Source organism: Scylla paramamosain, chromosome 17, assembly GCF_035594125.1.
Source record: "Scylla paramamosain isolate STU-SP2022 chromosome 17, ASM3559412v1, whole genome shotgun sequence".
Taxonomy (NCBI): domain Eukaryota; kingdom Metazoa; phylum Arthropoda; class Malacostraca; order Decapoda; family Portunidae; genus Scylla; species Scylla paramamosain.
The window spans coordinates 8,477,294-8,488,533 of NC_087167.1; the positions used below are offsets into that span (position 1 = coordinate 8,477,294).

General features: G+C 38.7%; 2 long non-coding RNA genes across 5 annotated transcripts; one reads left to right on the forward strand and one right to left on the reverse strand.

Moving 5' to 3' along the window:
• On the forward strand, window positions 1-3,976 carry LOC135108428 (uncharacterized). 4 transcript variants are annotated; one of them, XR_010272261.1, is made up of 7 exons: window positions 1-258; window positions 377-471; window positions 662-786; window positions 1,010-1,121; window positions 2,051-2,150; window positions 2,468-2,573; window positions 3,146-3,976. It is a non-coding gene; the product is annotated as an uncharacterized LOC135108428 (long non-coding RNA). The 4 variants fall into 4 exon arrangements; XR_010272260.1 differs by lacking the exon at window positions 2,051-2,150; XR_010272263.1 differs by lacking the exon at window positions 2,051-2,150 and having other exon boundaries at window positions 1,010-1,116.
• Window positions 3,689-11,240, reverse strand: LOC135108427 (uncharacterized). Its single transcript, XR_010272259.1, has 3 exons — window positions 11,095-11,240; window positions 9,060-9,210; window positions 3,689-6,353 (listed from the first exon to the last, which is right to left on the reverse strand). It is a non-coding gene; the product is annotated as an uncharacterized LOC135108427 (long non-coding RNA).

Sequence of the window (11,240 nt, forward strand, 5' to 3'; positions counted from 1 at the left end):
AGCGACCAAGCGAGGGGGACAGACGCCAACCAGCCCTGGTATCGACAACACTTATGTACCAAAACTTGGGGGATTAAGTCTATCTATCATAGTGTATGTTTATCTACTTACCACTGACACCCCACGTCTTAGTGAAGTATTCCCGTAACACCTGTACTGAGTTTTGCCAAATCGGTGAGGTGTTGGGTCGGGTAGGAGACGGATCGGCACATACAAGATGCATGTCTTTATGAAGCAGGAACAATGCCAAACCTTAAGGTAAGCTGTTATTTGGTTTACCTCCACACTAATCAAGTTGTGCACATTGGTTACATATTAGCTGAGGGCAATAGTGTCTGACGAAACTTGTGCCTCTGTCTGTGCCTTTCCTCTGGAGGAGTACGAAGAGAAGGATGATACAGATAACAAGTGGTAATAAGAAGGTAGTATGCGGTGGGGAACACTGTCACAGGCATTATCTGTGTTCTAGAGGTATGTACGCTTCAATCCATTACCTTTCCTTAACTGCTATTTACTTGTTTCAAACAGGAATTTGAAGTGTTTGTATTCAGTGTAATATATTTTGGTATATATATATATATATGGTAATATGTGTATTTAGTATAACGTGTACTGTGTTTATTTGCCATTAGTTTAAACTAGCGAACAAGTTTTTTAACAGGCATGGATGTACAGATGAACAGGTGTTGCTGATTAGCCCAGCTGCTGTTGCTTCCGCCACCACCACCTTGCTGTCCAACACCAACAGAAAGTCGGTGAAGTTTCTGTTAAAGTAAGGGTCTTAAGGCAAGTGAAATTTCTATGGGTATTAAGGTAAGGGTATTAAAGCAAGTGGGTGAAGACTGTCTCCAGCAGACAATGTCGCCGCTACCTGTGCCGTGCCTTGTGGTGAACTCTTTGATCATACCATGTGATTAGAAATGGCCTTGGAGAAAATAAATTTAAATTCATTCTTGAAAAATCGATTCAATAATTAAAAACTACTTTGGACTTGTATTTACATTAACAGTGGCAGCAGCACTCCCACCTCACGGATGCACTCGTGAATTATTCGTATTCCTGCGTCACTTATGTTCTGACGTCACTGATGACGCACTCCACCTGCAGACAGACGGGGTGAGGTGTGTGAAGTGGGACTTAAACATTTTGTATCATGCCACCACATAAGGAGATTTGCTGTGAAATTAATGAAAATCCTCCCATAAAACAATGGCACACCACAAACTCTACTAAGGTCCTTGATGTGTAGAATTAGGGTTGCTCAAACTTCCTGTGGAACTAGGGTAAAGTTACTCGTATCTCTACATCTAGGGTCACTGCAGTTAGTGTTCTAGAACTAGGATAGCTCGATCTATAGGTATTCAAGTATTCAAGAACAAAGGTTACAAGTAGATACACACAGGTGACAGTTACAAGTAAGGATATAGACAGGTGTGTCTGAACTTAAATTTTATTGAATAGGAAATAGTACTACTATTTATTTTAAAAATCTTATCAAATACACTTCTGTATCCTTGCTTCACATTGTTTATTTTTTTCTTGTCCTTTCCACGTCATTACATTCTAATCTTGCATTCATATCTAGCCTCAGTTTCTTATTAGGTGTTCCTTTCTTTCCCACCCTACGTAGATAAAGTAATGAAGTCAATCACCCCTACCAGGCTCTACTGTAAGTGCTGTAATTTATTACACAAAAATTTTCAGGGAATGGTAGTTTAATATTGGCTATAATTTTACTGGCTGGGTACTTAATTTTCACTCTAGATTTTCAGAAAGAAATGTTTTCAGAGGCCACAGATTATTAGTCTCAGATTGTTAGTCGGGTTTCTCGAAGTTTTGTATTACTGGTGATGCAGGAATATTTCCTATATCTTTTTAAACTTTTCTTATGAAAACTATCGGAAACTTTCAACACTTGCTCCACAACTTGTAAAAACTATCCCAAGTATAATAATAAGCGTCTTTAAAAACCAGAGCTATTTCCATAGAAGTGGTCGACGCTAAATTTTCATAAGTGGTCGATACCGAAACTTTTTTTTAAATTTTGCAGTGCATTGTGCTCATGGGATCTGCATATTGGCCAGGAACTGCTGCATCTTATCATAGCATTCTAAAGGTCACAAATCCACCAGTAAATAAAGAAATAATAGGTTAGTAAAAAATTTAATCAGGAGTCGCATCAGTCTACCTTATAAAGGAAGACGGTGGGAAGATTACAGATGAACATAAGTGTTGGTGAAGAGTAACAAAAGTAGAGTAGAATTAATGGAGGGTCTGAAACTGAAATGTAGTGAGTGGAAGCAAGATAAACTTTTTTTTTTTTGTAAATGTTAGTTTTTTTTTTTTTTTTTTTAGTAAATGTTAGATCTTTAAACTTGGCCTAGCGTTGTGATCTTTGTGAACTTGGCCGAGTGTTGTGTGCTGTTTTCATTGTTTCTCATTTTTATTTTTTTTTTTTTTTTTGCAGGGATGTCTAGGTATTTTGCTGCTGCCACCATCTTGCTGCCGTGGTCAGAGCAGCATACCACTGACCTAAGCTGCCACTGCTGTCTCAAGGTCAAGGATATGTCCAGGTGTGTCCTTAGGGAGTCTTTCTCCTGAGGCTTTATTTCATATTGTAGTGCAAGCTTTTAGATTTATTTTTATTATAGGTGCTATTAACAGCATTAAGAGGTGACTTGGCTAACAATAAGATTGTAGTGCCTATAATTTTGTCTTGGTGAAACGGTATAGGATATCATTGTCATAGGACTTGAAGGATTAATGTCTCCTTTTGTAAACACTAACTTGTGCAAGGTGAATTTTTTTTTTTTTTGCACCATCATTATTGAAAGTCATTTTCTACCACCTGTCTTCAGTTTCACAAAGTTATATTTTTATTATTTAAAGTAACAATTCTCAGAATATGATTAAGATTTAGCTCTACATGTATGCATGGTTTGGTGACTTGACATGTATGCATGGTTTGGTGACTGAGGAGAACTGGTTCCTTACCTTGCTGACAATTATGAATAATCTCTAATCTATGACCCTAATTCTTGTTTCTACAAATCATAAAGCAAGTTCTAGCTAGTGCAAACTAGGTAAGGTCTCTCACAAATTTTGATGTTGCTGCATTGTTTGTGTATCCTCTTGATTTATATAGGTGCTGCCATGCCAAGGAGTATCTCGCCAGCATGTCCTGCTGCTGACCTCATCCATGATCCCTCCACATCAGTAAGGAAGCTGTTTAGGCAAGAAGACACGAGACTTGTTTCTCGTGTCATCGCTAAGGAGAGAAGACTGGATTCTCGTCACCACCCTTCTTGCCTCTGAACAAGTGTGTGAGACTCACTGTTTGCCAGCAGGTGCTGGTACATGAGCTGCAGTGTGTTCTAAGTCCTCCAGAATCCTCAACTAACTATATATATTAGGGGGAAATTACTATTTATTTATTTTTTTAAATTTCCCCCTAAGACTGATATGTAGTTTCTCCAGTCTTTCGAGTATGTTAATTTCACCAGATAGAGCAAAGAAAAACCTAATCTGTATTTAGAACCCCCAAGTAAGCTTACTCAAAATCAAGCTGTGATCAATTCCTTAACTTGCTGTTGAAACTGGTATTTATTATATATATGATCCAGCAGAGCTCTATATAATATGATTCCAGCACAACTCTGTAAGGGAATTTGAGGGAAAGGGGAAGAGATGACATTTTATAAAAATTTATTCTTTCCCATAACACGTCAAATTTCTTTCCCATAACATAGTAGTAACTTCTACTTTCCCTATTACCCAACATCTTCATAATTTCTACTTCCCAACATCTTCATAATTTCTACTTCCCTAAGTAGAATTACAGAAAAAAGCAATACAACTACTAGATCAGCCAAGCAAGACAGACAAAAAAAATTTGACATTTTCAAAAAGCCATTTTCAAACTAAAACACCATTTTCAAGACTAATAAGCAAACCATTTTCATACTAATAAACAAACCGATATTACAACAAACAATACTGGATCAGCCAAGAAACAAAAAAATTACTCAAAAAGCCATTTTCAGGCTAATTAATAAAAGCCATTTTCAGGCTAATTAATAAACACTGATGATATTATTACAATATATACTGACTGGATCAGCCAAGACAAACAAAAAAAAATGACATGACATATCAGCCAATATCAGCCAAGACAATAATAAATATACTGGATCAGCCAAGACAGAGAAAAAAAACGAAGACTCTTGAAAAAAGCCATTTTCAGGCTAATAAACAAACTGATATTATACAAATATACTGACTGGATCAGCCAAGACAGAAAAAAATTTTGAAAAATGGCTTTTTGAAAATTTCAAATTTTTTGTCTTGGCTGATCCAGTAAGTTGTATTGGCTGATCTAGTCATTATGTTGTAATATCAGTTTGTTTATTAGTCTGAAAATGGCTTTTTGTCAGACTTAATAAACAAACTGATATTACAACATACTGACTGGGTTGACTTGACTGGCTTGGCTAAGACAGACAAAAAAGTACAACATAGACTATTATTTATCAGGCCCGTGAAATCCACACAGGATGCTGGTAAAGCAACATGTTCACACATCCACATCACTCACACGTGCACCCATCAGCAGCTGATGGAAAGGGATAGATAGTCCTGGGTTGCTATGTCTAAGCTCTTAGGGTATTATGGTAGAACTATCCCATTCCATCAGCTGCTGATGGGTGTGAGTGATGTGGATGTGTGTATGTATGTGTTGCTTTGTGGACATTCACACCAAGGCCTGTCACCTAAAGTTTAATTCTGCCCCTTCATAATAAGACCATTTTCCCTACCCCACATCTACTCCATCCAATCTTCAGACCACAGCTGATACAGGGTACTTCCTGTGTCCTACAGGAAGTACCCTGCATCTGCTGTGGTCCAAGGATTGGAGCAGGTGTAATAGGGTAGTGGTGAACCAAGTAAAACATGACTGCTAAGTCAACACCCAGTGCATGTGATGTCTTCATCTGGCAGTCTGGATCAGCTAAGACATTTTGCACTTGTTTGGGAGTGACAGTAGAACACTAGGCTTCTAGTGCTGCCTGCAGGGGGTCACGTGGCCCATCAGGGTTTGAAGTGCTGCCGGAGAGGGAGGCTGTCCCTTCTGGTGTTCCCTTGTGACTATTTCTCCAGACATTCTCATACATTCTTGCATCCCATTTCAATCATGTGTCTGGATGTAAGAAACTAACCATCCGGATATAAAAGCATATCACAAGAGAACACTGGAAGGGACAAACTCCCTCTCTAACAGCAGACCAAACACTGGTGGGCCACGTGACCTCCTGCAGGCAGCGCTGGAAGCCTTCTGTTCCAAACAAGTACAAAATGTTTTGGCTGATACAGGTTGCCAGATGAAGATTACCACAAACTTTGCACATGCAACAGCACACACTTAGGGTGTTCCACTAACCTGGTAACCACCTACGCAGCTGGGATTCAGATCTGCTCAATGCCAGTGTGGATGAGGCCAGTTGGGCGAAAGCATTCACGACAGGATATTTACTTTCCTAAAGCTGCTTAACTTAATCAAGCAGCCTAGGGAAGGGTATCGTGTATAGAATGCTTTCGCCTAACTACCCTCATCCACACTGGCATCAAACAGGACTGAATGCCAGGAGTGTGGGTCAGTACCAAGCTAAAAGCAGATTAGAATTACGAAGTTCTCATGATGGTCAAGGAACCATCAGAGCCCTCAACAAAACTAGCAGACATAGCAAAGCATTTTCCTTTAGAATAATGAGTCCTCCGTAACACAAGCATATTATAAACCAAAGGCACACGTGACGCAGCTCCTGGTGGGATCATCCTCATGGGTATTCTCTTCAGTGCTTTCACTTCCTCAAGCTGGAGAAGTAGCAGCTCATTTGACTTTACAATCTCTCTTCCTGCCTGGGTTTTACCTTGGCCAGTGCATGAGGCACAGTGCATGTCTTCCTGACTGGCAGACTGCATCTCCTCTGGACATTTATGACCCAGCAGACTGTGAGACTGTTTCTCCACTGGACATTTCTTACAAGAGACAAGAGAGTCAGGTTGTGTCTCCTCTGAACATTTTGCAAAAGGTATTACACAGTCAGATTTTATTTTCTCTTTGGTTCTTGTATGAGATATTAGAGAGTCAAGTTTTGTGTCCTCTTGAGAACTTATATGAGACATTACACCATCAGGTTTTGCTTCCTCTGGAGAATTTGCAAAAGACATTAGGCTGTGAGACTGTGATATTGAAGAGTTTGTATCCACTGGAAAATTTGCAGGAGACATCAGACAGTTAGTTTTTGTGGCTTCCTGAAGACTTGTAGGAGCCATCGGACTTGGATCCAGACACGCTGCAAGAGAAGGTAGAATGAGTATGGGAACCAAGTAAAGGACACTACAAGTAACTGCAATCTTTGTTCATAAATAACATATGGGAAAAAACTTAACTAATTCCATTGGCACAGAGATCATTTAATCATGTCACTGGTTGCCAAAGTGTTTCTTGCCGTATGAATATAAAGTTGTTCATTTGCACATACTGTCTTCGTGAGTAGACATCACCCTGTCACTGATTCTACCACTAGAGTACTCGTGGAAAATCTTCCTGGGCAGCCTGGGTTTGCCAGAGATGATGTAATTCATGTATGAATATTTGTGGCAAAAAGTATCTGCTGCCCACATCACAGACCACAATGATTACCACGCTGCCTGCAGGCCATCCTATAGCCTGCCAGCATTTGGCTCTTTTGTGTGTGTGTATGTGTGTGTGTACAAAGTGAGAGAGAGAGAGAGAGAGAGAGAGAGAGAGAGAGAGAGAGAGAGAGAGAGAGAGAGAGAGAGAGAGAGAGAGAGAGAGAGAGAGAGAGAGAGAGAGAGAGAGAGAGAGAGAGAGAGAGAGAGAGAGAGAGAGAGAGAGAATAATATTTCTGGAATATTCTTCAATAGGAAAACTTGAATAATTTGGCTGATTACAATTACTTTAATCTGGAAACCAACAATATTTTTCTCAATGATGAATTACTTTATTTCCATTTTCTTTGTTTATTGTTTTGAGGGAGCACAATACTACTATGCAAAGTACAAAAGTACTCTTGATGCTAAAACCCAGTAACTGATAAAAAATTCAGTTATAAGCACCAGTGTGAACTACAATTCCACATAAAAAGAATCTTATCAATGAGGTTTTAGTAAACTACTGTAGTTTTTCCTACAATGAATGGAAATGTTCTCTCACATCAGCAGTCCTACAAAATATGTAATGTTTTGTATCCTAGATCCAAAGGGTCCAAACCAAACACAGGTAGTAAGAACAAAATCAGCCAGTAAATGATCTAAACCATTCTGGGCAAAAAGAAGCCCAAAGCAATTGAGAAGACACTTTTTCACTTTTTTTTCTAATTTCCTTTCTGAAATCCCTGCCAAAGCTGCCTGATATACTGTCTTAGTGAATCCTGGCTCAAACCAAACACTATACCACTAAATGAAATTGAAGGTTTTAAATCTTACCATACACTTGGACCAGATGGTTATGGTGGTGGATGGTGGTGTTGCAATATATGTCAATAACATTCTCCCCAGTGTCCTCATTAGCGAATACTGTTTATGTATGGAGGATATTGAACTCTGTACTGTTAAGGTTTCAGTTGGTAGCTCCAGTTACATTCTTTCTTCCCTGTACCATCCCTATAGTAAGCACCACAGAGTAAATGAGTTCTATGACCTTATGGGACAACCTATTGTCAAAGTATTTTCTGTGACAATAAAGCCATAAGACTTCAACATAAATTTGCTAGAACATAATGATCACCCACCAATAAATAACTTCTTAAGCACAATGCAATCGCTCAACTATTTTCCACATATATCCCGCCCCACAAGATTCCCTGATAACAACTCTGCAGCTTCTTCCCTCCTAGACCATATCTGGACTAACTTCACAATTCCTTCCTCTCCTGGTATCCTTCTCCCTCCCTTTAGTGACCACGTTCCAGTATTTCTAAACCTCCCAACCCTAGAAAAGCTTAACAAGAACCATAAAATATTCTTCAGGTTAAGACAGAGAAAATTGTGAGAAATTTAAATCCAGACTATCAGAAACAAATTGGAATTCCTTATTAACATACCAAGATAAAAACATAAACTGCAACATATTTCTGGACACAGTGTACAATATTTACTACTCTTCCTTCCCTAAGGTAACAAAACTCATATCAACAAAAAGACTACAAAAGCCATGGATCACCCAAGGGATCATCAAATCTATCCAATATAAATTCACCCTATATAAAGCATACAAATTAAGAACTATTAACTTTTCTTACAGTAAAAACTACAGAAACTACCCAACTAACATCATTAAACTCACTAAGGAAAACCTACAAAGATACTCAGACTTTTGTTTAAGTACTAGGAAGTTATGGAATACAATAAATGAACTCTCAAACTCTAATAGCAAAATTAATTCAACAGTCAGCTCAGTTGTAAATAACAATCAAATAAAGAACACCCCACATGAAATATCAGAAGCATTTAATGACTATTTTTCAAACATTGCACCCGAGCTCGTGCACAAACTGCCACCCACAGAAACCCACTATAACTCTTTTCTCTGCAGAAACTACCCACACTCCATGCTGATGCCCTAATTACAAATCATGATACAACAAAAGTTATATCTGCTCTTAAAAATAAAAAAGGACACTTAGATGAGATATCATTAAAGAAAACAAAGACATACTCGCCATACCTCTTACTATTCTTTTCAACCAATCAATCAATACAGGTGTCTTCCCTGACAGGTTAAAACTTGGTAAAATAATCCCAATTGCCTCCTCCTCCTACTATTTTATAAAATATGTTATTCACAAAATTAAAATTTTTACTTGCTATTGCCCATAAAGCTCCCACTTGTAAAGGGTTGTTTGACCTATTAAAAATTGTATGTAATGATATATGTATACTTGTCAAGCATAATGAAGTATTTAAAGTGTTTAAAGTGTCTCACAAAACCCACTTAGTCAAAATGATAAATACATAAATTCCAAGCTCAAACTTACATCTTTGTGTCTGCTCTCCTACTTCAGCCAGGATGTTTTGAGTGCAAGGTTGTAACTATGATGGCTGTGACATGTACGAGTATAGATGGACACACAAGTCTGATTGATTTAGGAGTTTTGATCTTCTCTCAATTTTGATTGGAGCTGCATCCTGTAACACAAAAAAATAAATCACTTGAAAATACTTGTGTGGGAGAAATTTGAAAGAGGAATGCATCAATTAGAAATGCAAAAAATGTGCATAGGTATTCATTTGAGATAAGTATGTAAGAATCAATGGTAATTTATTGGAAAATTATAACCCTTTAAACAAATTATTTGCCTGATGCATTACGATAAAGGATTTTCAGTGAAATTGCTTTTACTTTAATCAAAATAATAAGCTTAGCTCAAAATACTTCAGCTGACACTCATAGAGTCTCACCTGACACTGAATTTGTAACATCCTACAACCACCATGCAATGTATCCAATCTGTCATCAGTTAATCTTTACAGTCACAGTTCCAAGCCAACCTGTACAACATTTTTGCACAACACAGTACACATTACATATTTACCACAGGCTAGAGTTTTGGTGAGTGCTCTGCTTTGCAAAGCCCACCATAACTGAACAAAAGTCAAGTCCCTCACATTCCCTGTGCAAACTGAGCCACCTCCTAACAAATTTTTAATATGCCACAATGCAGTTCCCTCATTGTGTCATTTTTATTAATCTTGCAAAATATCAGTAAAAAAATTTGTTGAGCCCTAGGATGATCCACAGCGGGGATGTAGCCCCCCCCCCCAGTTAGGTCAGGTTAGGTTAGTGTTCCTGCAGGAGTCCTGTGGGGTGCAGCCTCCTGATTAAGTTAAGTGTTCCTAGGGGATCAATGGGAGAGGGCCCCCTGTTAGTTTAGGTTTTGCATTCCTCACCAAAAACACACGTCCCCTAGTTTGTTGGAGATGTAGTAGATATTTTGGCAAAAAGGGCTGGAGTTGTAATGAAATACCGTCATTTAACAATCTCCTGATGATTAGACCAAAACAGTTATTTCAAAATTAAATCAATGTGCCTACCCAACCTTCCAACTACTTCTTTACTTGAAGTCCCTTAAGTATTCAAAATATATTTCCACATTCCTAAAACCATACATGTATGGTATTATTGGAGTTTATACCCAGTCACTGACCTCTGTTCTTTTAACTGTTCTTTGTAATAACTACAACTTTTCTAGGACATATTTCTTCTATAGTCTTTCCACTGTAAACTACCTAATAATTTTCGAGCTAGGAAAGTTTCAATTATCATTTGGCCCAAGCAGAAGGGCTGTCATGGCAGACCTGTTCAGCTCACATTTCTTGACAAATGATAATCCACACTGCTGCCACCTACTGATCTTCAACACTAATACTGAATGCTCCAATCACCTTTGATTAATTAACCGATAAGACAATCATGTGTGATCACCTCTTCTGCCGCACATTAAAAATTGTGCAAATATATGGAGGCAGATAAGGAACATCAGCTACATGATGGCCGACCTCTGTGTGGGGTGCTCTCCTACTCGCAACCTCCTCATTCAAGGTGCAAAGCTGTATCCACCAGTCAAGCCAGAATTCTTGACTTCCCGATTTTCCCTTATCTCCAGCCGATGACTCTGCTTAGTTTTTGTTTGAGTACAGTTGCGTACGTGACGTATTAGACAGGTCTTAGTCCTGCCAGGACTAAGACCTGTCTAATACGTCACGTACGCAACTGTACTCAAACAAAAACTAATCTCAATCTAAAGCCAGAATAATCCATCACAGGAAACACAATTTTGACTCCGATTACTGCACTGTTAAAACTTCATGCCCAATGGCTGGTAAATTCTCAAATAATCGTGAAGCAGAATGAGGGCAGGCAGCAACAGCCACTTGGCCTTGATCCATCAACCACACACCACTACATAGTATGTACCAAATTATACAAGACTCCAATTAATCGAGTCACTAGCACCTCAAATGTTGTGTTTGCAGTTATTTAGAACTACTGGCTGTACAAGAAGCTAATACCTGTGATTCCTTGATGACACGAGTGCAGAGCAAAGAGGCCCTGTCCTCACATGTAGGTGGCCAATCGTTTACTGGTACGTAGCTGCCAGGCGCCAGCCTGCCAGCACTGGAAGCGCCACGAATAAATAGACCCAATACGTTTTTGC